The sequence below is a fragment of the Rhipicephalus microplus genome, chromosome 4, assembly GCF_043290135.1.
Source record: "Rhipicephalus microplus isolate Deutch F79 chromosome 4, USDA_Rmic, whole genome shotgun sequence".
Classification (NCBI taxonomy): Eukaryota; Metazoa; Arthropoda; class Arachnida; order Ixodida; family Ixodidae; genus Rhipicephalus; species Rhipicephalus microplus.
The window spans coordinates 221,855,371-221,881,718 of NC_134703.1; positions in this window are offsets into that span (position 1 = coordinate 221,855,371).

Below are 26,348 nucleotides of genomic sequence, written 5' to 3' on the forward strand. Positions count from 1 at the left end.
TCAGTGAGGCCATTGGTCTGTGGATGGTAGGTGGTGGTCTGGTGGTCACTTGTCTGGTTGTAGCTTAGGATTGCGCGAGTCAGGTCCGCCATAAAGGCCGTACCCCTGTCTGTGATGAGAACCTATGGAACTCCGTGACCCAAGACAATGTTCTCGACTAAGAACTATGCTGTTTCGGTGGTATTACCTTTCGCCAGAGCCCTTGTTTCAGCGTAGCGGGTGAGGCAGTCAGTAGCCAAGACGATCCATTTGTTTTCGGAATTAGACGTCGAGAACGGCCCTAGTAAGTCCCTGCCGATTCACCGAAACGGCCCGATAGGTGGCTTGATAGTCTGGAGAAATTTAGCTGGCCCATTCGGTTGTGTCTATCGTCGTTGACAGTCTCGACATGTCCTGGCGTAACGGGTGACGCTGTGGCAATTTGTCAAAAATTATACTTCTCCTGTATTCTCGCAAGTGAACGGGAAACACCGAGGTGTCCAGCTGTTAAGTCGTCACGTAGAGCATCCAAAACTTCTGGACGTAACGCTGAAGGTATGACGAGCAAGTAATTAGCCAGATGTTGCGAAAAGTTTTTCTTGACGAGGATTTCGTTACGTGAAAAAAAAACGACGCCATTTCTTGCTTGAATCTCTTTAGAACAACGGCAGCCTTGCCTTCAAGGTGTTTCATGAGGCCCTTGATTTCAGGGTCGGCACGCTGACGTTCTGCAAAATCATCGACGCTTAAGATTCCCAAGAAGCAGTCACCGTCCTCGTTGTCCTGTGGCGGTGGGTCAACGGGGGCGTGATACAGGCAGTCGGCGTCAAAGTGCCTTAGCCCCGACTTGTAAACGACGGTGATGTCGAATTCCTGAAGTCGCAGACTCCACCGTGCAAGGCAACCTGAAGGGTCTTTCAAGTTAGCTAGTCAACAGTGGGCATGGCGGTCGCTTACAACTTTGAACGGCCTGCTGTAGAGGTAAGGGCAAAATTTGGAGGTAGCCCAAATGATGGCAAAGCACTCCTTTTATGTTGTGGAATGGTTGAATTCCGCCTTGGATAGCGACTGGCTCGCATAACTGAAGACTCTTTCAAGTCCGTCAATCTTCGGCACTAGGCAGGCTTCAAAGCCTACGCTGCTCACGTTAATGTGAATTTCTGTGTCGGAGTTTTTGTCGAACTGGGGAATTATTGGCGGAGTTTGCAAGCGTCATTTTAGTTCTTCAAATACTTGCTCCTGCGGGGTTTCCCGATTGAAAACGACGTCGGTCTTTGTCAGGTTTGTGAGTGGCTCGGTTATGTGGGCAAAAGTTTTGACGAAAGGCCTGTAATAGGTACAGACGCTGAAGAATCAACGCAGGGCCTTCTTGTCAGCGGCTGACGAAACTGCCGCGGTGGCTGTTCTTTTATGCGGGTCGGGGCGTACTCCAGGCTTGCTTGTCACCTGTCCCAGAAACAAAAGAGGAGTTGCTCGTATGCAAAGTGGCACTTTTTCCGCTTTAGAGTGAGTCCGGAGGTTTTTATTGCTTGAAGTACAGCTCCAACGCGCTGTTGAAGGCTGTCAAAGCTTGAGGAAAACATGTCGACATCGTCCAAGTAGACTAGGCAACTCTGCCACTTCAATCCAGCGAGCACGATGTTCACAGCACGCTGGAACGTCGCAGGCACCGAGCAACGATCAAAGCCCACGACCTTAAACTCGAAAAGACCGTCTTGTGCTATGAACGCCGTCTTTTATTTGTCTCTCTCATCTACTTCTATCTGCCGATAGCCTGTATTTAGGTCCTTCGACTAGAAGTATTTTGCGTTGTGAAGTCGATCAAAAGTGTCGTTTATTTCGGGGAGAGGCTATACGTCTTTGTTCGTTATCTTGTTGAGACGGCGACAGTGAACGCAGAAGTGTAGTGTGCCATCCTTTTTCTTCACTAACACCACCGGTGACGCCGATGGGCTCTTTGAAGGCTGGTTTATGTCTTCGTGGAGAATTCAGTCGACTTGTTTCTTTATGGCTTCGCGTTCTCGCGTCGAAACTTTGCACGGACTCTGACGGAGTGACATGGCATTTTCTCCTATTAAAATTTGATGTTTCGCGACAGGCGTCTGCCGAACTCTCGATGACGACTAAAAGCAGTTTTTGTCTATCAGGAGCAAGTTTTTGAGCTGCTCTTGTTGATGCATCGGAAGGCTCGGATTAACGTCAAAAGCCGGTTCAAACGATTGACTCGTCAAAGTGCTTTCGGCAATATCAATGACGGTGAAAGCTTTACTGGCTTCCAGAATTTCTTCGATGTAGGCAACCATCGCACGTTTGCTCAGGTGCTTGTACTTGTTGCTGAAGTTTCGGGGCATCACTCTTGCGTTGCCTCCCCGCAGCTAGTCTATTCCCCTGGCGACGCAAGTTTGCAATTTGATGAATAGGTTCTGGTCGCCTTGAATGACGCCTTCCACGTCTGTTGGTTCTCGAGAGCAGACGGAAATGCTGACGCTGGAGCGAGAATGAATGATGACTTGGTCTTCAAGCACATTCAAGGCGTGCCCTGCTGACGCTGTGTTTTGGCGGCAGTGCTTTTTCTGTAAATAGCGTTATTGCCTCAGACCTCATGTTGATGATGGCACCGTTTTGACTTAAGAAGTCCATCCAAAGTATCACAATCGTGGAGCCGTGCTGCTGAATTAGAAAGCTGGCAGGATAAGTCCGGTTACCGATGGTGACTCTTGTCGTGCGAACACCAGCTGATGTTATTAGATGACCGCCCCGCTGCGGTGGTCTAGTGGCTAAGGTACTCGGCTGCTGACCCGCAGGTCGCGGGATTAAATCCCGGTTGTGGCGGCTGCATTTCTGATGGAGGCGAAAATGTTGTAGGCCCGTGTGCTCTGGTTTGGGTGCACGTTAAAGAATCCCAGGTGGTCAAAATTTCCGGAACCCTCCACTACGGCGTCTTTCATAATCATGTGGTGGTTTTGGGACGTTAAACCCCACATATGAATCAATGTTACTAGATGACCCCCAGTGGTGCAGATTTCGGGGCCTTGCCAAGCAGTCTTCACTTTCTTCAACTTCGTCACGAAGGCCCACGTACGACTCAATAGTAGGCCCCAGGGTCGATGAGAGAAGTGATGTTGTGGCCATTGAGTATGTAGTGCATGATCATCATCATCATTTCTCGATCACTGCGCCACGCCTCTCGCGCAGCTGATGCTAGCTCGAGCTGCGTGAAGATGAGAACGAGCTCACGCGCCTGGTGGTTTGGACGTGGCAGCCGCCGCCGCTCCGCACTGGCAATCAAATAAAGCAGCGAGTTTGACATGACCAGATTGGTTGCCGTCCCGTCATCCTCTCTTGCTACATTGGTGACCCGGAGAACACGCCCTTCGACGCACCATCGGCTGCCATGTTTCCGCGTCTTTGCTCACCAGTGCCGCCGTTCCAATCGACTTACCCCAAGGTATGGCTTATGCAGCGCGACGCCGTTCTTGCGGTGAATGGCATCATGGACAAGCCGCCGATGCACGCCATTATCTCTACGCCGGATGGATGGACGGATAGATATGGCTGTACCCTTTAGATTAGGCGGTAGCTAGCGCCACCAAGCCGTAATACTTATAGAACCAAAAACTAGATTTATTCTTTCCCCTTAAATAGTGAGGTTGACGATTCGTACTTTGCAGTGAAGGGTTTAATTTTCACTCGCTCCTTAACTTTACCCACCAATCAGATAACCTCCTTCTAGTTAATTCTACCCGCTTAAAGTCTGTTTTGCCATCACTGTCCCTAAATCCCAGTGCTTTGCAAAACTCTGCGACATTATCCTGAACTATGGCGTCAAGCCCAATACAGAACATTTTCAAGTGTTCGCAAGTTTCTTCTTCCTCTCCACACGCACTGCATACCGTGTCTACACCTTCCTAATTGGCCCGATATGTATTGTTTCGCAATACTCCCGTCCTGGCCTCAAACAGTAGAGAACTACCCCGAGTATTATTATAGATCCTTTCCTTGGCAATTTTCTGCCTAAAAGTTCGATATCAATCAAAAGTTTAATAGATCTCTAGTGCGGACTTCTCAATCATGTCAATTCTCCACATATTTGTCTCAGCTTTCTTCAACATCTTTTTAACCAATAACGCTTTCTGGTTTGGCCCCCTGCTGTTTTCCAAATATTTACCAGTCAATTTTCTGGTTTGCTTCCTCCATTTTGTATGGACATTCTTCATGTACAAGTAGCTCAATACTTTTCTAGCCCAACGTTCCTCCTCCATTTCTCTCAATCGCTTCTCAAACTTTATCTTGCTGCTAGCTTCTCTGCCCTCAAATGATGTCCATCCCATATCACCTTGTGCTCCCTGATTTGGTGTATTCCTGTGAGCTCCTAAGGCAAGCCTACCTATTTCCCGTTGCTTAATTTTCTAATCTTGCTTGAACTTCTGATCTCATGCACAAGACCGCATTGCCGAACGTCAGACCAGGAACCATGACCCCTTTCCATAATCCTCTTACAACAACATACCTATTGTAATTCCTCAGTGTCCTGTTTTTCATTACCGCTGCATTCCTGTTACCTTTAGTCGACACGTATATTTCGTGTTCGCTTAGATACTCGGCCCCATTGCTTATCCACATGCCCAGATATTTGTATTTATCTGTTATCTCTAGCGTGACCTCCTGTATTCTCAGCCCACTACCTTTGTTATTATTAAAATCATGACTGCCAATGATTCCTTACTGAATCTGAAATCTAACCTATCTCCCTCATTGCCGCAGATGTCCACCAATCTCTGCAAATCTTCCTTGTTGTCGGCCATTAGCACTATATCATCTGCGTACATCAATGCTGGTAGTGCCTGTTCAATGAGTTTTCCTTGTTTGACGAAAGAGAGGTTGGAGCCCAGTCCACTTCCCTCTAATTTGGCCTCGAATTCTGTAGATACATCATGAATAATAAGGGTGACATGGGACATTCTTTCCTAAGCCCCCGTTTACTTCTGCCGGCTTGAATACCTGTTTTTTCCACTTTATAATTACTTTGTTACTTTTATAGATATCGTTTAAAAGATTAGTAACTACATTTTCCATGCCTAGTGTGTCCAGTATTCTCCACAATTTCTCTTGAACCACGCTATCGTACGCTCTCTTGATATCCCAAAATGCTAGCCACAGGGGCCTGTGTTCCTTTTCTGCTATTTCTGCTCTCTTGGTAGAGCTGCGCCATCTCGCTGCCTTTTCAAGCACCATCTCACAGCCTTATGATGCTCTCTACACTGTGGTGCTCGCCCGCAATGGCCACACGTACCACCCGCTTCCGTTTACTCGCACCTGGCAGGTTTTTCAGGCGTCGCACAGCAAGGTACAAACTGGTCCGCAGCCCTCCATTAAACGCTACTTCGGTACCTCGGCTTCGACTACTTCTACCCCTGATCCGGTCGCAGATGCATCCACTCCTGCACCTGACCATGACAACGATATAGAAGACGCCCCCACTGCAACTGACCTTCCCTCCGAGAGGTACATTGCTTGAGAGCCCCCATGCGCAGCTTCGTCGCATGTGCCTGACACCTGCACGTCTTCCGTGACATCGAAGGCACGCGACACCGTGGTCCTACCCAACTCCATGACGGCTACCTGGTCGCACGCCTCGGAGTCTGGCACAGACATCTTTCCGCTCGCTATTCACCTCCCGGTCTTGGAACCTTCACCATCCCTAATCTACGAAGGGGACTCTCTACCAGCCTCAACGCTCTGCGCGTCCTGCCAGCAGCGACCAGCACGGCCCTCACAGTCTCCCGCAGCCGAAGTTAAAGCCACCAGCCATCAACCACGGCCAAACTTCCGAGACGCTGCGACTATGACCGACGCTCCTGAGGATGACGTGCCTGGTCCGCCTATGTCACAGCAGACCGCACATTTTACGCCTGCCATACAGGCACTCATCTTCCAAACCAACCAGCGCACGAACCCACGTGCGCCGGCTACTGAAGGTGCTTCCCCAAGTCAAGGTACGCCCACTGAGCCTCCTCCAGAGTCCACATCTGCTTGATCACATGACATGCCTCCTACTGAGTTCTTGACGGAAACCATGGGCCAGCTGGCAGGTAACTGGACTATGGGCACACCCTTTTACAAGCCACATACGTCATTCACCTGTACCCGACGTGTACAATGCTACTTACCCACTGCCACCGTAAGTGGTCATGTTCACTCATATTTAAATACCGCTCAAGTCATGACACCTCTGTACCGACGTCGGTGCCAATGCTGTGCACACCCACGAAAGCACCATAAAAGCCGTTGCTTGTCGACGGGTGGTCTGCAAGACTTCACTACGCCACTTCTAGTGTCTTCGCGCGCAGGAGCCAACTCGGCTTTTGTACACCCGCCCTCACCTCACCCTGAACGCACCTCCACATGCAATGCTCACTCGCGACACCCTGTGCGCTCCCAGCTAGCCCCAGCTGGTCATTCTGTCACCAACTTGTGTGCAAAACAGCGACCGAACGCTTACTTTTTTGTCTACTGCGCAACTCCCAGTGCCACCCACCCTCTGGTTCCCGATGGTCACTACACGTTGACAAACTGGACTTCCCAAACGGACACCTTGCGGAACGAGAGCCCGGTTGTGCATGTTCATCATCATCATTTCTCGATCACCACGCCGCGCCTCTCGCGCAGCTGATGCTAGCTCGAGCTGCGCGAAGATGAGAACAAGCTAACGCACCACGTACACGCGCCCCATGATGGCATTCGGATGCATACTATTCTCGGGTGGCCCTTCTTATAAAACAAAACCTGTAGTTATCTTGGAGCTAGAAGCACTTCAAATGTGTCTGGAACTCCCTAAGTTTGTGGCTATCAGCGTACTGTACCAGGAAGCACGCCTGCCTACACTACTTTGTCGATTTCATATTTTGACCGTACAAGCATTTTTAAAATTTTATAGCTTTCCTGCAAGACGATCTTAATATGCTTTTATCGCAAACCAAGACGCCTTCTTTCTTGCTCATTGGCCACGGTTTCACACCCCTCAGATAATGTTTGTACAAAAGAATCGACAAAGTGTAAATGTGAACATTATAGATGTAATTGAGACTAATCACTCGAATTTTTATGTTATAATTGAGTATGATGACATATTGCCCTAAAACGCCAAGCTACAACCTCTCAAACTTTGAATAACATATTATATTACTAGGTACATGCAGAAACTACAAGTTTAATAGCCACAGATGCTTCAGTAAATAATCAAAAGGTAGGTGTTGGCATTGCCTCTGATTCGCTTGACAAGTCCTTTTCAGTGAGACTGCCTGATTTTACTCCAGTTTTTGAAGCGGAGCTCTTGGCGATTATTTTGGCTCTTCGAAAACTTCCATCAAATCAAAACAACGCAGTCATAATGACGGATTCTCTTTCAGTTTGTGCAGCTCTGACAGCTTCAGAGAGCTCTCGAATTTTAAGGACATTCAAAACATTAGTACCCCTGCAGTTGAGACTCCTGAGGTTACTATGGGTTCCGGGACACTGTGGATTAGGATTGAATGATTTGGCGGGTTCCTCAGCACGAGCTGCACTTGATGGCCCAGTTTTATCTATACTGCCAGATGTTGAATATATTACAGCAGTAAGATATCGAAAATCAGCAATCTCTACTGATACGATAGAAAAAGTAACTACATGGAAAGAATATAACTATCTCAAGTTTTCACGGCGACCCCACTGGAGCCAGTCCAGAAAGCTCGAAGTTTTAATTACTAAATTCCGATGTCGTGTCCTCCCTAATCCTGTATCTACACAGAGCTGATCAGACAATATCACCCCTCTGCGCTTTCTGCGGAGAAATGGAATTACTAGAACACTATTTTTTGTATTGTCGCCGATATGCTATATTTCGAAAAAGGTTTCTAGTTATACCGCTTCTGAAAATAGGCGTTAGATTGACGGCGGAAACTGCACTAAGCTTTGGTGCCTCAGTTTTCGGACATTGCCACAGGGATGCTCTCAATGGCGTTTACATTTATATTCAGGCATCCAAACGTATACCTTTGTGATCTTTGATCAAATAATCATTATTTGTTACCCTAAAGAAATTAAAATGGCAAAGTGAAGTAAATGGAGCTAAGTGGTAATCACAACATCTGAAATCTCAAAATTTCTCAACTTGCCTTTTCTACTTTTTTTCCCGTTTGCTCTCTTTTTATGTCATTTTCCTTACATTAGTCATAATATAATACAAATTCATTAAACATAGTTAAAATGATCACAAAAAAACTGCACTACGCTTTCTTGGCCCATCCCCCTGAGTGGGTATGAGCCATCAGTCGAGGTAAACAAACAAACAAGCACCTGGCGTCTCGGACGCTGGCAGCCCCCGCGGCTCCGCTTTAGGCATGAAATAAAGTGGCGAGCTCGGCACGGCCCCATCGGCCACCTTCGACGTCGTCTCACGTCTCCTTTTCCGTCTCGCCGCTACAAGCATTACGTCGAGGTCACTAGTTCGTCGTCGTGCGTTGCCGTTTGGCCGTGGCTTAGAAGTGTGGCAGCTTGGGCTAGTTGGTATGACATGACGATAGTTATAGCGCGAGGACAAAACGACGACACAGAGACGTGTCTTTCTTGTCATTCTTGTGTCTGTGTTATCGTTTTGTTCTCGCGCTTTAACTATCGTCTTGGTCGTGGCATCAGGTCACGGCTACTTCGGTTTGCTCCAATGCTTCCACGTGGCGTCGTCAGGTCTCCTTTTGGTAGGGAAGTTTCTACTTCAGGATTCTGTCTGGCTTGCGGAGTGTTAACATTTCGTCGCGTCGTCGTCGGTGGTAGCGGAGGGTCTTCAGTGTTTTATCGTTAAGCAACCGCACCTCCATCAGTTGCTGCCCTTAGTTTTCCGAATATAGGCTCACGAAACTGCCCCTGTCGGGGCTGCGGTGCTGCTGTCGTCAGTGGTGGGGCCTGTGAGGTCCAGGTGATAGCGAACGGGAGGAACGTCGAGGTGCCCGTTCTGTGGTGGTTAGGTAGTCAGCGATGTGGCGTTGTCTCTCGCCGCGTTGCGGGGGCGCTGCGTTGACGGCGAAGCCACGTAGGCCCATTTGGCGTACTGGCAGCTGCGGTGTATTTGGCCAGCTTCTCCGTAGTGGTAGAAGAGTGGGTGATTGTCACTACGCCGCCAAATGGTGGTGTCTGGCGGCGAAATTGCGACGGTGCGGCCTCTTGACGTGGACGTGGGGAAGGAGCTAGCGTCTGGCAGCAGTTGCATAGTTCATGGCTTGGAGTTGCGGCTGCGATGACTCAGGTATGCCCAGCGTTTGCTGAATTTCTTCTCTGACGACGTCTATGATTGACGAACTTGAGGCTGGGGAGACGAGAACATTCGATGAAGTTCTTTGCGCACTATGGCTTTAATGGTTTCACGTAGATTGTCGGAGCAGAGCGGCTGGATCTCTGCACAGCCTGGCGTCATGCGGCAGTTGAATCGACGTTTGCTTATCTCAGTGGTCTTCTCGATAGTCGTAGCTTCTTAGACAAATTCTTGGACGCTGTTTAGAGGGTTCCACATCAGCCCGACAAAAAGCCCGTGCTTAACTACCGGCATTAGGAGGCAAACTTTCTTGTCCTCGAACATCTCGGGGTCAGCGTGACGGAAGAGTTTGGTCATATCTTCCATGAAGAGCGCCATGTCCTCGTTTGGCAGCTGCATTCGGGTTTCGAAGAGGGCTTCAGCCTTCTCCTTGTGTACCACATTTGGAAAAGTGGAAAGGAATGTGGCCAGAAAAACGTCCCACGTTGTCAGATTTCTCTCTTGATTCTCAAACCATATCTGAGCAGTGTCTTATAAAACGAAATAGACATGCCGAAGCTTGTCATCCTTGGTCCAGTTGTCTAAGGCGGCAACTCGGTCGAACCTCTCAAGCCAGATTTCTGGGTCTTCGAGCGGTGAACCGCAGAAAGTTGGCTCCTTATGTTGCCGGAAGCAGGAGTGGTGCATGTGACCCAGGCGCTGTCATTTCCGCCGTGGTCACCGTGAATGTCATGGCCTTCGGATTCTTGTCAGGTAGAAGTCGGTACTATGGTGGCAGGCCTTGTTGCATGCAGCAAACTCGTTGCTCGTGGCTGGCGTCGGGGTATTTTTGGTGACTAGGGCTTGGTTCACGACTTGAAAGGGGCGTCCGGTACTTGAAAGCAGCACGTCCAAAAGATTTCATGGAGTCGGGACGTGGGCGAATGAAGCAGACTGTGGGTCAAATAATAAACTGTTTATTTGAGCGAATCTGTGCCTGGTAAACGGAAAGTCGTGCACTGATAGTGATGAACGCAGCATCGTCCGACGATAAAGTGACGAGCTTCGTAGCGCAACGGTGTTCATACACTTGCCATCGAATGTTCTAGCGTTATCGCTAGCGGCGACGTAGGTTCCAGAATAATCTTAAATACTCACGAAGTGGACGTGCCACAACAAAACGATCTACTACACGCTCGAAGCTTTTTGAACATCATAGGCACGCTTTGGGCTGAACGTGGTGTAACGGGGTGATAAAAAAAACTTGAGGAAAGGAACGTGGCAATATCCATTTTTTGGGCTTCTTCTCTGGGCCGCAGCAACAGGAGCGTTGCCTGCCACGGTGGTCTAAGGGCTAGGGTACTCGGCTGCTGACCCACAGGTCGTGGGATTGAATCACAGATGCAGTGGCTGTATTTCCGATGGAGGCGTAAATGTTGTAGGCCCGTGTGCTCAAGTTTGAGTGCATGTTAAAGAACTCCGGGTGGTCGAAATTTTTGGAGTCCTCCAATACGGCGTCTCTCATTATCACATGGTGGTTTTTGGACGTTAAACCTCACATATCAATCAAGAAACAGGAGCGTCTTCGTAGCACTTTGTGAGTTCCCCAGGGACACACAAGGTGTACTTGTTCAATTTGCTTGTTTTTTAAGTAATCAAATTCTAGCTCTTGAAAATCACCCTCAGTTGGCTCATTTCAATGATTACTTATTTACCTACTTTATGCGTAAATCACCTTATGATTATCCACTCCTATTTTTCTTAGATGACTAACGATTTTATTCATTAAAATGTGGAATTCGTTTATCCCATTACAATGACCGCCGGTTTAATGGTCGATCCCTCATAGTGGGTACGAACCAAAGCATATAGGAACAAGCAAGCAAGAAGAAAGCAAGTTCCTCAAGGTGACAAAAAACAAACAAAGTGGCGCAATCTTGCTCTCCGAGCTCTGTACATTGTACATAGGGTAAAAAGAAGTTACTCGCAACGTTATCATTGAAGGTAGACAACTCCTGTACCTCAATAGAGACGCGCTGCAGTTGCAATGCCGGTGACCCTGCGACTGCTTCAGCTGCTAGTACTTTCTCTCCACCAATCTCTTCATCTCAAGCCACGACCCACGTCACAGTCCCGCACCTTCGGGATCCCGCACTTTCTCCGATGAAGGTACCATTGATGTAGTCACATGGCTGAATCGGTACAAACGTTTCAATACTACTCACTGCTGGAATCGCACGCTAATGCTCGCCAACGTGCTTTTAGGGGCGAAGCTCCTCTTAGGCCTGTATTTACAAACCAACCTCAACCCTACCTCGAGCTTTCTTGTTGTTTTTGGCCTTTATTGCACTTGATTAACGAGATAGACAAGTATATACTATAATTGTTATTTTTTGCCTTCTTACCATTTCTGTGCTCTTATAATGTACCGTGAGAACTCGGCAGCATAAAGAAGGCAGTAATAAAACAAAAATGATTTTTATATGCAGCGGCTACGGCATCAACCTAGTCATGGTGCACGTGCATACCTTGGAACCACATGCGAAAACCCATCTCGACTAGCTCAACAGGAAGCACAAGGCTGCCAAAATGTATGCAGCATCACAGTAGCAGAGAGTACAGGTACTTGAGGAAAACGTAATGTAAGGCCAAGGTTGGTTTGTGAATACGGGCCTTAGTCTAACCCTGTCCTCCATGTGGTGTAACCGAGAGAAGAAAAAAACGAGAAAAATTGCCAGATGCCTCGCTAGTGAGTATCGATGATGAGGAAGCACGATTAAGAAATGTTGATATTGCCACGTTCCATTTCCCAAGTTTTTGTTGTCGTCCCAAAACACCACACGATTCTCAGCGCAAAGCGCGCCTGCAGTTTTCGAGAAGGTTCAAGACTGTAGTAGATCATTTCGATAAGATCACGCCCACTGTGCGAACGGTACAGATTGTTCTGGAACCTACGCCACCGCCAGCGATAACGCTAGAACATTCGACGGCAAGAGTATAAATACCGACGCGCTTCGCCGCTTGTCAGTTGTTGATCGAAGGCCGACGCTCCGTTCGCCGCTATCAGTCCGAGACTGCTATCTGTGCAAGACTGCTTCTGTAATTGGACTTTCCGTTTACCAGGCACAGGTTCACCCAAATAAACAGTTAAATCCCAACACGAAGTCTCCTGTCTTCGGCCACGTCACGACCCCGTGACATCTGGTGGAGGTGCTGTTTCTTCCATGTACCGGACGCCTCCGTCAAGCCGTGAACCCAGCCCACGCCATCAAGACACCGACGCCAGCAACGAGCAGCGAGTTAGCCGCAGGCAACAAGGTCTGCCACCGGAGTACGGGCTTTTATTGGACAAGGCCTGGAAAACCAGGACGTTGACGTCGACCACGGCGATCATGTCAACACCGGTTCTACCTGCATCACTCCTGCTCCGGCAACCCAAAGAGCCGCCAACTTTCCGCGGTTCACCACTCGGAGACGCGGAAAGCTGGATGGAAAGGTTCGACCGCGTCGCCGCCTTCAATGACTGGACAGACGAAGACAAGGTACGGCATGTGTATTTCGCCTTGGAAGATGCTGCTCGGACCTGGTTCGAGAATCAAGAGCGAAGCCTCACAACGTGGGACGCCTTTCGCGCCAGGTTCCTCACCACTTTTGCAAGTGTGGTGCGCAAGGAGAAGGCCGCAGCTCTCCTCGAAACCCGCATGCAGATGCCAAATGAAAACATGGCAATATTCACGGAAGATATGATTAAACTCTTCCGCCACGCTGACTCTGACATGTCCGAGGAGAAGAAGGTGCGTCTACTTATGCGAGGAGTAAAGCAGGAACTCTTCGCCGGGCTGATCAGAAACCCGCCTAAGACGGTCGCCGAATTCATTTCCGAAGCATCTACGATAGAGAAGACGCTCAAGATGCGCACGCGGCAATATAACCGTAGCTTCTCGTCTACAAGCTACGCTGACATTCAAGCGCTCGGAACCACTGACTTGCGTGAGACGACCCGAGCGACCGTGCAAGAGGAGCGGCGAAAATTACTTCCTTCAGCGCAGCCTCACGTGGAATCCATCGCGGATGTCGTACGCCAGCAGATCCAGCAGTCGCTGGGCGTTCCTCAGCCTCAAGAGCTGCAGCTGCAAGTCATGAGCTATGCTGCCGCAGCACGCCGCCACGCCCCTTGTCCACGCGCACGCCAAAACGCCACCCCATCGCACTTTCATCGCCAGACATCACCGCCGCCACCACCCCCACTGACGACCTACCGTTCGCTAGCGGGCCAGCGCAGTGCGCCGAGGAAAACCGACGTTTGGCACACCCCTGACCACCGCCCACTGTGCTACCACTGCGGCGAGGCCGGGCACACGTACCGCCGTTGCCAGTACAGACAGATGGGACTGCGTGGCTTCGCCGTCGATCCACCACGTCCACAGCCAGGGGAACGGCCACGTGACATCGCCGACTACCTGACAGAAACTCAATGGACACCCCGAAGTCCTTCCCGTTCGCCATCGCCCAGCCGCCGCATGTCACCGCACACCCGGCAGTACTCCGGCCCAACGCGGGGCTGGTCTCCTAGCCCGTATCCGGGAAACTAAGGGCAGCAACCGGTGGAGGTGCGGTTGCTGTGCGACGAACTACCGAAGATCCTCCGACGACGACGACGCCACGACGGAGCTTTCCGAACACAACGCCAACCAGGCAAAGCCCTAAAGGCGAAAGCTCACTTACCGAAGGTGGCCTGACGACGCAACATGGAAGCAGCGGAACAAGCCGACGCAGCCGTGACCCGACGCCACGCCCTCACTGTAATGCGAGACGGTGAACTAGCGACCTCGACGTTCTTATCGACGGCCACAGTGTGACCGCTCTCGTCGATACTGGAGCCGACTAGTCTGTCATCAGTGGGTCGTTCGCCGCGAAGTTAAAGAAAGTTAGGACAGCTTGGAAAGGCCCTGAAATCCGCACAGCCGGAGGCCATCTCGTAACGCCTGCAGGAATCTGCACAGCGAGAGTCACCATTAACGGCCGTATTTATCCTACAGACTTCGTAGTCCTACAGCGTTGCTCAAGAGATGTCATCCTTGGCATGGACTTCTTATGCCTCCATGGTGCTGTCATCAACCTAAAAACAAAGTCAATAACGTTATCCACAGAAGAAGCACTACCGCCGCGCACGCCGTCAGAACACCATGCCTTGAATGTGCTGGAAGAACAAGTCACCATTCCGCCTCACTCAAGAGTCATTATTTCAGTCGGCGCTCCTAAATCACCTGACTTGGAAGGCGTCGTTGAAGGCAGTCAGAATCTGTTGGTCACCCGAAATATTTGCGTCGCAAGAGGAATCGCAGAGCTGCGGGGAGGCAAAGCAACGGTTATGCTCATGAATTTCAGCAATGAATACAAACATGTGAACAAAAGAACAACAGTCGCATACATCGAAGAAATTGTCGAAGCCACCAGTGCTTTCGCCCTCGCCGATTCTTCGGAACCTGCTCAGAGGAAAAAAGCCCCTCCCATAGCTTTCGACGTAAATCCCAGACTTCCGAACGATAAGCAAGAACAGCTCAAGGCCATGCTCCTGCAATACGAAGACTGCTTTTCGTCGTCATCGCAAATTCGGCATACCCCAATCACGAAAAATCGCATCATAACCGAAGAAAATGCCAGACCACTCCGTCAGAGTTCGTACTGGGTTTCGACACGAGAACGTGAGGCCATGAAGAGACAAGTTGATGAAATGCTGCGGGATGACATTATCCAGCCGTCCAAGAGTCCATGGGCATCCCCCGTGGTGTTACTGAAGAAAAAGGATGGCACCCTACGTTTCCGCGTCGATTATCGCCGCCTGAACAAAATCACAAGAAAGGACGTGTATCCTCTCCCACGAATAGACGACGCACTTGATCGGCTCCATAACGCCAAGTACTTTTCGTCAATGGACCTCAAGACTGGCTATTGGCAAATCGAAGTCGACGAAAGAGACCGAGAGAAGACGGCGTTTATAACACCGGACGGCCTCTTCGAGTTTAAGATGATGCCCTTCGGTCTTTGCTCAGCGCCTGCATCTTTTCAACGCGTTATGGATACAGTACTGGCAGGATTGAAGTGGCAGACTTGCCTTGTGTACTTGGACGATGTCGTCGTGTTTTCCTCGAGTTTCGACGAGCATTTTCGGCGCCTTGAAGCTGTACTTCAAGCTTCAAGACGTCCGGACCCACACTGAAGCCAGAAAAGTGCAGATTTGCGCATGAGGAACTCTTGTTTCTGGGGCACGTTATCAGCGAGTCTGGAGTTCGTCCCTATCCACGGAAAACAGCCGCCATCGCCGTCTTCCCGCCGCCCACTGGCAAGAAGGCCGTGCACCGATTTCTGGGCCTGCGCGCCTATTATAGGCGGTTCGTGAAAAACTTCGCCCGCATCGCCGATCCTCTCACTAACGTTACCAAGGCCGACGTGGAGTTCAAGTGGGAAACGCCACAGGAACATGCTTTCCATGAGCTTAAACATCGCCTCCGGACGCCTCCGTTACTTGCCCATTTCGACGAATTCGCCGAGACAGAAATACATACTGACGCAAGCAGCGTAGGTCTTGGCGCCGTTCTTGTGCAGAGAGCTGACGGACTTGTAAGGGTTATTAGTTACGCCGGCCGATCGCTATCCAAAGCAGAAGCAAATTATCCCGCAAAAGAGAAGGAGTGCCTCGCCATCATCTGGGCTACGTCGAAATGTCGCCCCTACCTCTATGGCAGGTCCTTGAAAGTTGTGAGCGACCACCACGCCTTGTGTTGGCTAGCCACCTTAAAGACCCTTCAGGTCGCCTCGCACGATGGAGCCTGAGACTTCAAGAATATGACGATACTGCCATTTACAAGTCCGGCAAAAAACACTCCGACGCCGACTGTCTCTCTCAAGCGCCTGTCGACAAACCGCTACCCGACGACCCGGATGACGACTACTTCTTGGGAACGATAACTACCGACGACTTCGCTGAACGACAGTGGGCCGACCCGGAACTTAAGGCCCTAATAGATACCTCGAAGGCAAGACCGCCGAAGTCCCGAAGGTATTCAAGCGCGCACTAGCGTCGTTCTTTCTACGAAACGGTCTTCTACAAAAGTAAAACATTTCACCGCTTCGAGCTAAGTACTTCCTTGTGGTGCCTTCAGCTCTGCGACCAGAACTTCTGCAGGCCCTGCACGACGATCCGACAACAGGGCACCTTGGTGTTTCTCGCACGCTCGCGAGGATACAAGAAAGGTACTACTGGCCACGTCTTACGACCGACGTCACTCGTTATGTGAGGACATGCTGGGACTGTCAGCGACGCAAGACACCGCCGACAAGGCCAGCGGGACTTCTGCAGCCAATTGATCCACCTTGCCGACCTTTCCAGCAGATTGGTATGAACCTACTGGGGCCGTTCCCGACGTCGGATTTCGGAAACAATTGGATCCTGGTAGCTACCGACTACCTCACCCACTACGCCGAGACAAAAGCCCTGCAGAAAGGCAGTGCATCCGAGGTAGCTAAGTTCTTCGTCGAAAATATCGTCCTACGTCACGGCGCCCCGGAGGTCCTTATCACCGACAGAGGAACGACATTCACTGCCGACTTAACTCAAGCGATCTTGGCATACAGCCAAACAAACCACCGCCGGACGACAGCGTACCACCCAGAGACCAACGGCTTCACCGAGCGGCTTAACAAGACGATCGCCGACATGCTGTCAATGTACGTCGATGTCGAACACGAGACGTGGGACGCCATTCTTCCGTATGTGACCTTCGCATACAACATGGCGGTGCAGGAGACGACGCAGATATTTCCATACAAATTGGTCTACGGAAGGAGCATGGCAACAACGCTCGATGCCATGTTACCCAACGTCACCGACGAAGAAAACCTCGATGTGAGCGAGTACCTTCAACGCGCCGAAGAAGCCCGACAACTTGCGCGTCTCCGTATCAAGAATCAACAGACGACCGACAGCCACCGTTACAACCTTCGACGACGCTTCGTGGAATGCCAGCCCGGTGAACGTGTTTGGGTGTGGACGCCGATACGCCGACGTGGACTAAGTGAAAAGCTTCTGCGACGGTACTTCGGACCATACAGGGTGGTTCGACGTCTCGGCCTACTTGATTACGAGGTTGTTCCCGACGGCATCACGAACTCTCAACGACGCCGATCATGACCTGAAGTCGTCCATGTCGCGCGCCTCAAGCCGTTTCATGTGCGTTAACAAACTGAAACATAGTTTTTTGTATTATTGTTGTATCGTAATTTATTGATTGTACTTACTTGCATTATTATTGTACCTTCATCTTTAGTTAAAAGCATCGGGACGATGCCTTTTTTCAGAGGGGGGCAATGCCACGTTCCATTTCCCAAGTTTTTGTTGTCGTCCCAAAACACCACACGATCCTCAGCGCAAACCATGCCTGTAGTTTTCGAGAAGGTTCCGGACTTTAGTAGATCATTTCGATAAGATCACGCCCACTGTGCGAACGGTACAGAATGTTCTGGAACCTACGCCACCGCCAGCGATAACGCTAGAAGATTCGACGGCAAGAGTAAAAATGCCAACGCTCTTCGCCGCTTGTCAGTTGTTGATCGAAGGCCGACGCTCCGTTCGCCGCTATCAGTCCGAGACTGCTATCTGTGCAAGACTGCGGCTGTAATTGGACTTTCCGTTTACCGGGCACAGGGTCGCCCAAATAAACAGTTAAATTCCAACACGAAGGCTCCTGTCTTCGGCCACGTCACGACCCCGTGACAATATGTAACTTTAAAACCAGCAAAACGTTACGAGGTGGAGGTAAATGATGCCATGTGTGACTTCCGTGTCTTGATTATCATGTTTGGATGTGTCGTTTACCTTCGTCATCTATTTACGTCACGTGATATCAAGTTTTGAATATGTGAAACTAGCGAAACGGCCGCGAGCACGCTGTGAGCGTGGTATGCTGTGATGTTCTTACATGACACGCGTCAGGATTATTATGTTTGCACCAGTCATATATTTTTTTATTCATTGACGTCACGTAACACCGAATTCGGTACATCTAGAGCTAGCAAAACGACTGCGAGCGCATCATGAAAGGCCCATAGTATTACAATGAAGCATTGACGTGCGAGCACACTAGGCACAGCGACGCTGTGTTAGGAAAACGCGAGCACACTATAGTCTGACGTCAGGCTCGACTGGCGCTACCAACGTCCATTGGCGCCGCCCGACGGCAACCGGTGAGAACAGCAATATGCTGCGTTTCACGCCAATGCGTTACCCAGACAACACTGCGTCTCCCTCTTTTCGTGACGGAGGGGCACCAGACCCGCTAAAACGCGCATGCGTCAAAGCAACGCAGCGCGGCTGCTCTACGAGTATATGGTAGTGATAGAGCCGGCGCCTCCATGGCGTGGGAACGCCGGCGTGATGCACCTGAATGAACGCCGGCGAGCACCCACACCGCATCACGTCGAGAAGTATTGGCGCTTTGACTGTGGTATGTAGTCATATACTCACGTGACACGCATCTCATGATTATCATCTTTGCATAAGTCGCATAGCTTCGTCATTCATTGGCATCACATAATACCAAATTTAGTATTTGTGAAGCTAGCGAAACGCCCGCGAGCAAATCGTCAGTGTGGCATGTAGTCATGTTGTAACATGACACGCATGTCGTGGTTATCATGCTTGGATGTGTCATTTACTTGTTTTGGTCCGTTTGCTTCACGTAATACCGAGTTTGGTGCATGTGAATCTAGTGAAACGGCTGCGAGTGCAGCATGAGCGTTGCATGTATTCATGTTGTTTCATAAGACGCATCTCATATTTATCATGTTTGCTACAGTATCGTACCTTCGACACCCAATTACGTCCCGTAATACCAATTTTTGTATAAGTGAAGCTAGCGAAATGGCCGCCAGTGCATCATTAGCTTGGCGTGTAGTGATGTTGTTACATGTCATGAATTTCTTGAGTAACATGTTTGCACCAGTCACATACCTTCGTCTTCCATTCACGTACTGTAATACCAAATTTGGTCTATGTGACGCAAGCCAAATGGCCGCGAGCGCATCATGAGCACGACATGTAGTCATGTTGTTACATGACACGAATGTCATGAATTTCACGTTAGGGTCTGTCACTTGTGTTCGTCATGTAGTCGTGTCTTATCATGCCAATTTTGCAACATGTCATATGAACGAAGCTACCGCAGGAGGAGCACAAACATAAAATGCAAATTATTACATTCATGAGATACATGTCATGATAGTCATGTTATGAAATCAAATATGTTCATACCATCATGTTATTTCATACTAAGCTTGATATGGATATTTTTATCAGAACGGCCAGTAGAGCTGAAAGTCGTAGGTGGATAGATAGATAGATAGATAGATAGATAGATAGATAGATAGATAGATACGCTCAAGGTAACCAAAGTTCGCTGAGAAATGTTTCGCGTTTAAAAAGGCAGCAATTATCGAATGGTATTATACACGGAACTGTCTCAGAGAACTTCATACAAACTGCAGTTCAATGAGGATATTCTAGATTGCGCTGTAGCGCTACCCCCCAATTGGCATTTTTAAGGGTTCTGCCTGCGTGCGCGAGGAAGGAGTGCCTCCCTCAGTCACCTGGATAGTCGCCGTACATTGTGGATTGTTGGCCGGGCATGAATGAAGCAGAGCCGCGGGCACGTTGAAGAAGCTTGCGCTCGGCTTCGTTGGATCGCGTCTCATCGGCGTTACCCGCACGCCGTCTGCATTGTCGAAGGCGATCGCACGCATCAACAGTTGGGTGCGATTTGAAGGTTACCACGCGAGCGTCGACCAGCCAAGCATCCAGAGCCCCTAGCGGAACGTTTAAGAAGGATAAAAATCAAGATTTCGCTTTCTTCTCTCCCTAGTTGGCTGTTCTATGCTATGATATTCACCCCGTTACGAACTCGCCCCCCCCCCTTTCTCTCTATTCTTTGTGTTTCATTCGTTGCGATTGATTGATTGATTTGTGGGGTTTAACGTCCCAAAACCACCATATGATTATCAGAGACGCCGTAGTGGAGGGCTCCGAAAATTTTGACCACTTGGGGTTCTTTAACGTGCACCCAAATCTGAGCACACGGGCTTCATTCGTTGCGATCAATCGTAACTTGGTAGGCTGTTATCTTTCCGCACGACAACAACGTAGGTGGGAAAGCTCCTGTCAACCTTCATTTGAGTGACGTGCTATGTCACGCAAAATATAAGCATCGCATCGTAATACTGACTTCACCAGCCAATAGAATTGTGCCAAACGTTTTCGCACAGGGGTGTCAATGCTGCAATGCTAGATGCGACCCCAGACCACATGGCGCAAGAAAATATCTCGACGGCTTACATTAGAGGAACGCCGTCAAACTATTTCTTTGGGAAGGTTTATGTCCCAGCGAGAGATTTTCCGTAAGCTGAACCAGCCACAGAAGACAATCAACCGCATTCTTAGAGCATTTTACCAGGAAAACCGCTTGGAAGATGGCATCATACCTAAGGAGGCCTAGAAAAACAACTGAGGAGAAAGATGCCTTGATAGTAGCTGCCGTGGTCAAAGAACCTTTCTCGACAACGAAGAAAATTAAAGAAGAGCTTGGCCTTTCCCTCAGTCTTTCGGCTATCCGAAGAAGACTTCACGCTGCCGGTCTGAAAAGACACGTGGCGGCTGGAAAGCTGCTTTTGACCAGTGAACTTCGAAGGAAATGTTTCGACTTCGTGTGTCAGCATGAACTTTGGAGGGCTGAAGACTGGCAACAGGTCATCTTCAGTGATGAATTGACGTTCACCTCTTGCTCGAACCAGTGACTTCGTGTTTGGAGTCTGTGGCCGCCGGTGAGGTTTATATTTCTTGTGTATCATTTCACACAGACAGCGGTTCGGCACCGCTATTAGGTTTAGGAGCGTACTCATAATCATCACAATCCGCCGCAGCATCACCCCAACTAACCTAACTGCAGCAAAGGTCTCTCCCATACTACTCTAGGTAACCCGTTTCTGTTGCCGGCCATGGTCCCGTAATTCATTCGAGCTTCCTAACCTCCTTCGTTGAGCTGATTTCCTGCCGTGCCAAGCTGTGCTTGCCTTTTCTTGCAATTCACTCTGCTACCATTAATTACAATTAATTATCCTTCTCTCTCATTTCATGTTCGGCCCACTTCCCCATTTCGACTAGTCAGTAACTCACGTTTTCTCAGATCCACTATGCCATTTTTGTACCTCAACAAAAGGGTTTTTTACATAGTTACCACGCTGTGAATGTTGTGCATAGAGAACGGATTTATCGCTTTTATTGTAGGTACGAGCATGAAAACATTCGCAGTGTCGGTGCAAGCGGGCGTGTATCGGTCAACGTCTGGGGTGCAATAACATATGCCGGTCTGGGTCCGCTCTTCCGCATCCCTGGAAGACTTACGGCCGAAGTCTACAATAAGATCATCGACGATGTTCTCCTACCTTTCGCCATCAATGGACCAATTTCTGACGCATGCTTTTATTTCCAACACGATGGCTGCCCTGTTCACAATGCATCCACAGTGCAAGAAAATTTAAATGCTTCTGGCATTGCACAGCTCTGCTGGCCTCCTAAAAGCCCCGACCTCAATATCCTCGAGAATGTTTGGGGACTATTGGAGGCACAATTGGCTCGCGCCATTTTGACAAACAATGACGCAGACATTTTGTGGAAACATGTTGAGATGGAGTGGAATGCTCTCAGACAAGACCCTCATTTGGTGAAATCTCTGTTTACTTCTATCCCAAAAAGGCTAAACGACGTGAAGGAGAGCTAGGGCGGCGTATCGAAGTATTTATTGGGTTGTAAGCACTGAATGTACTGTGACAGTGAGTTTAGAGAGACCCCTGAGTTTTTTCGTCTCCAATTAAAAATATTTGATATAAATTTTTGTAGTGTCTGCAAAAAACATCTCATTTTCAGATGTTCCTTCGTTATAATGATATGTGGTAAGTCATGCTTTCTCGTCCGAAAATCGCGATGCTCTGAGTCCCCCAAACTTCTCGACGACCGTGACCCAAAAATAAATCGTGTTTGAAACAATCCTTTATATTTTTTGTCAAATACGGGACTCTGCGAAACAAAAAGCAAAATTAAAACTGAAGAGAGCCCGCACCTTATGTAGTCATCACGGGCAGTTTTTGCCACAGCAGCAGTGACGTAATGCACACGCTAGATGCAGCCTTCATGCCGTCCGATTATTGATATTAGCGAAGAATGCGTTGCATGAAATACTACCCCCTTCTAATATCGGAAGCCAGTAACGAAAAAAGAAATGAAAAAACACCTTCCTCGGACGGGAGTGACCGCAGCTTCAGGAATAGCAAAAAGAGTGAGGGAAGATTGCCTACTGCTTTCCTCTTCTGAAAAAATAATTCTGGGCCGTGGTGCTGTTCTCGCTCTTGATCGACGCATACACAGACGAATGCACTGATGGACGCTCGCACTGATGTACAGACCGACAGACAGACAGACAGGCAGGCAGGTGGGTGGGCGGACGGACAGAAGCACGGGGCAATGTATGATAGCTTCGCACTGCTTATTATCATTCACTCCGTAGATATGGTGTGATTTTTTATCTTTGATTGGCCCTCCGCGAACGTGATTTGAAAGCCACGAACACAAAATACCAACCTGAGATCTCTTTAGAGACAAGATCCGTGACCTGTTTTATGATTGATCTGGTCGTCGCAGTAGTTCGGAAAAGTCTCTCGCCACACGGGCCCAGTCTTCTACGGAATCCTACATGTCCTACATTCTTGACGTCTTGGCCCCTTGTAGCAAGGCCGACCACTGCATGCCGGAAGACGAGAGGGTAACCGCGTCCTAAAAGGAATTGCCGATGATGCTTTTAACCTGCTGGTTTTTAACAATGTCACGAGCATCGACACGATCCTTACAGAATGCCGACGTCTCCAACGAGCTAAAGCTCGCCGCATAGCTGATAGCATCGTGCACCTTCCGAACACAGCAGCTACTTCGTGTGACGACCCCTTCCCTCAGGCCCCTCAATGTGACAACCTCACGAGCCTCATTCGTCGAGAGGTTGAGGTAGCACAACCGGTAGCCGCCCCATTGCCGACGCCTGAGCTTTCCCCGACATTGATCTCATTGATACAGGCTGTCATTTGCCAAGAAATATTGAATGTCGTTTTACGTTTTATTCCTCCCATATACTATGCTGATCATTTTATCGTCCCCCTTCTGCTCCTTGCCTTGCTTACCGACAGCGCAACCCGTCAGAATTGCGTACCCTTGATGACAAGCCCGAATGTTTTAACTGTCGGTACGTTTGTACAATCGCTCTGCACTGCCGCAACCACTGGGCTCCAACATCACATTATACCCGCCACCTCACGCTACTTTCGTCCGACAGTCGTCCTCACCATTTCCTTCATCTATGCCGAGCATATTCTTCGCTCTCGCCGCATCATGTCTAGACCTCGCTACGACCAGTCACTGTCCTTTGCTCGTCGTTAGTCCTAGTCACTCCCACCACGCCCAGCTCTCTCCCCGACTTATTCACAACACCTCCGACAGAAACACTTACACTAGACCATGTAGCTTTTAGCTTCCAGAGGTGGAGCTGCATTGATGACCTTAGCATGAAATCCTCGCTTAACGTTAACGACGAACCAGAACCTTTTCGATGTTACTGTTGGCAATGTTCGTGTGAGCGTGTTGATAGATACTCGCGCACATGTGTCCATTATGAGTGCTACCCTTGGCCGCCGACTTAATGAAGTTGTCACGCCAGTTCTCTACCGAGCTGTACGTGTCACCGATGGAGGAACCACCGCAATTCTTAGCATGTGCTCTGACCGAGTCTATGCTGAGAGAGAAGCACTGTCGTTATTTTTGCCGTTATTGAACATTTCCCACGTGAATTCATTCTTGGTGTCGATTTTATAGCCACGAACTCTGTCTTCATAGACTGTTGAGCAGGCTCTCCCCACCTCGATTTACCTCTCCTTCTCGACCCACCTGACACACCGCAAAGCCGCCTCTGCTGCATTGATTTCACACACCTTCCGCCTAACTCTGTGACACACGTCAAATGATCCTCGACACCACCAGTACCTGACGGTAGTTACAGGGTGGACATGATTTTCGCCGTGGTGCTTACGCATGCGGTTGCTATGTGTATATGATTCTGACGATTACTGGAAACCACACCTGCCTTCCACTTGTCAGTCTACCACTCACCGGTCAAGTTCTACCACAGGTTCAAAGCTACCGCTCTTCAAGACGACCACGTAGAGCCCTTCAGAGTGGACGATTGCTGCAGCTCAACCAGTGGTTGAACTTCCTCACGTTCCTCAAGCGTCTACATCGAGCGGATGGTGTCATTGAACTTCACATCTGACCAAGCTGCAGCGCTTTGCCACGTTCGTGAGGGCTATCGTGGCATTTTCGACTTTGCCAGTACCACTTTAGGCCAAACAAGCGTCGTTACTCGTCACATCGATACTGGCCATGCGACTCCAAATTCCCGATGATAGGAATATGTGGGGTTTAATGTCTCTAAACGATCATATAATTATGAGAGACGCCGTAATAGAGGGCTCCGTAAATTTCGACCACCTGGAGGTTGTTTAACGTGCACCAAATCTGAGCAGCATTTTCGCCTCCATCCAAAATGCAGTAACCGAAGTCGGGATTCGATCCCACCACCAGTGGTTAAGCAGTAGAGTACCTCCGATATTTGACCACCGTGGCCACGCCATTCGCTTACGCCCATAGCATATTTCCACGTCGAAGCGTGCAATATTACAACGGTAAGTCGACAAGATGCTTTCTAAAGTCATTATTGAACTTTAATGCAGCCACTGAGGTTCTCCCTTTGTCCTTATAAAAAAAAATTGCAGCATATCCACGGGGTTGATGATAGAGAGTGGGGCGAAGCATACGTCCGTGTATTCGTTCTTGCTTCGGTCCGTCGATGCGTCCATCTATGCGTCCACCCATAAGTCCATCCGCCCATCCGTGCGTGCGTCTGTACGTGCGTCCACACGTCCACCCATGCGTCCGTCCATGCGCTCGTCCATGCATCCACCCTGCGTCCGCCCATGCGTCCACCCGTTCGTGCAGCCATCCATGCGTCCGTCCATGCATCTGTCTGTGTGTCCATTCGTCCATCTAGTCAACACTCTAAGTACAACAATCTCGCATCTTTTCATTATATATTCCGCAAATAGAAGGACCACCATCCAGCAGACATTCCAAGGACTAAACGAGAGGTGGCACACGCCCACTTTCTTACGGCGGGTGCTTCGTGTCCACTTCCAACCTTTAACCACCTCGAGTTCATGGTATATACTAGTTCACTGTATTCATGGCACTGCAGCCCAACGCTCGCTAAACCTTTCTGAAACAAAGGAGGTTACGTCCAGCAAGTATAACGTAGCAACCTTTTCTTCTCAGATACTGCTTAATGTACATGCTAATGGCTGCTAATGGTGAATGAGAAACAGAAGAATTTGGCTTTTAGTTAACGCAAACGCTGCGATTTTTTTATTGTTCAACAACGCACAGGAGAAATCTACCACCAGCACCCCCTTGGAGGTCAAAGCGTAAGACATGTTACGTACTACGAGGGACGAACGGGTGCCGCTTTAAGGAGCTTCGCCCCTAAAACAAGGATGGAACATGGCACTTTTGCGTATATTACCATCAGCTCAACAAGATTACGAAAAAAGATGTTTACCCTCTGCCCCGCATCGACGATGCCCTAGACCCCTTATACGATGCTACTTATTTTTGAACTATCCACTTTCGGGCAGGCTACTGGCAGACAGCCGTCGACAAGATGGACCAGAAGGAGACCGCATTTATCGCTCCTTGTGGTCTTTATCAGTTTAAGGTGATGCTATTTGGTCTCTGCAATACGCCAGCCACTTTTGAAAGAATGATGAACTTATTGCTTCAAGGGTTTGAATGGTCCAGCTGCTTGTGTTACTTTGAAAACGTCATTGGCTTTTCGCCCACATTCGTCTCACATCTTGATTGTTTTCTTCGCTCAACGTCTTATCTCCGTGCTTGGTTTCCTTGTCG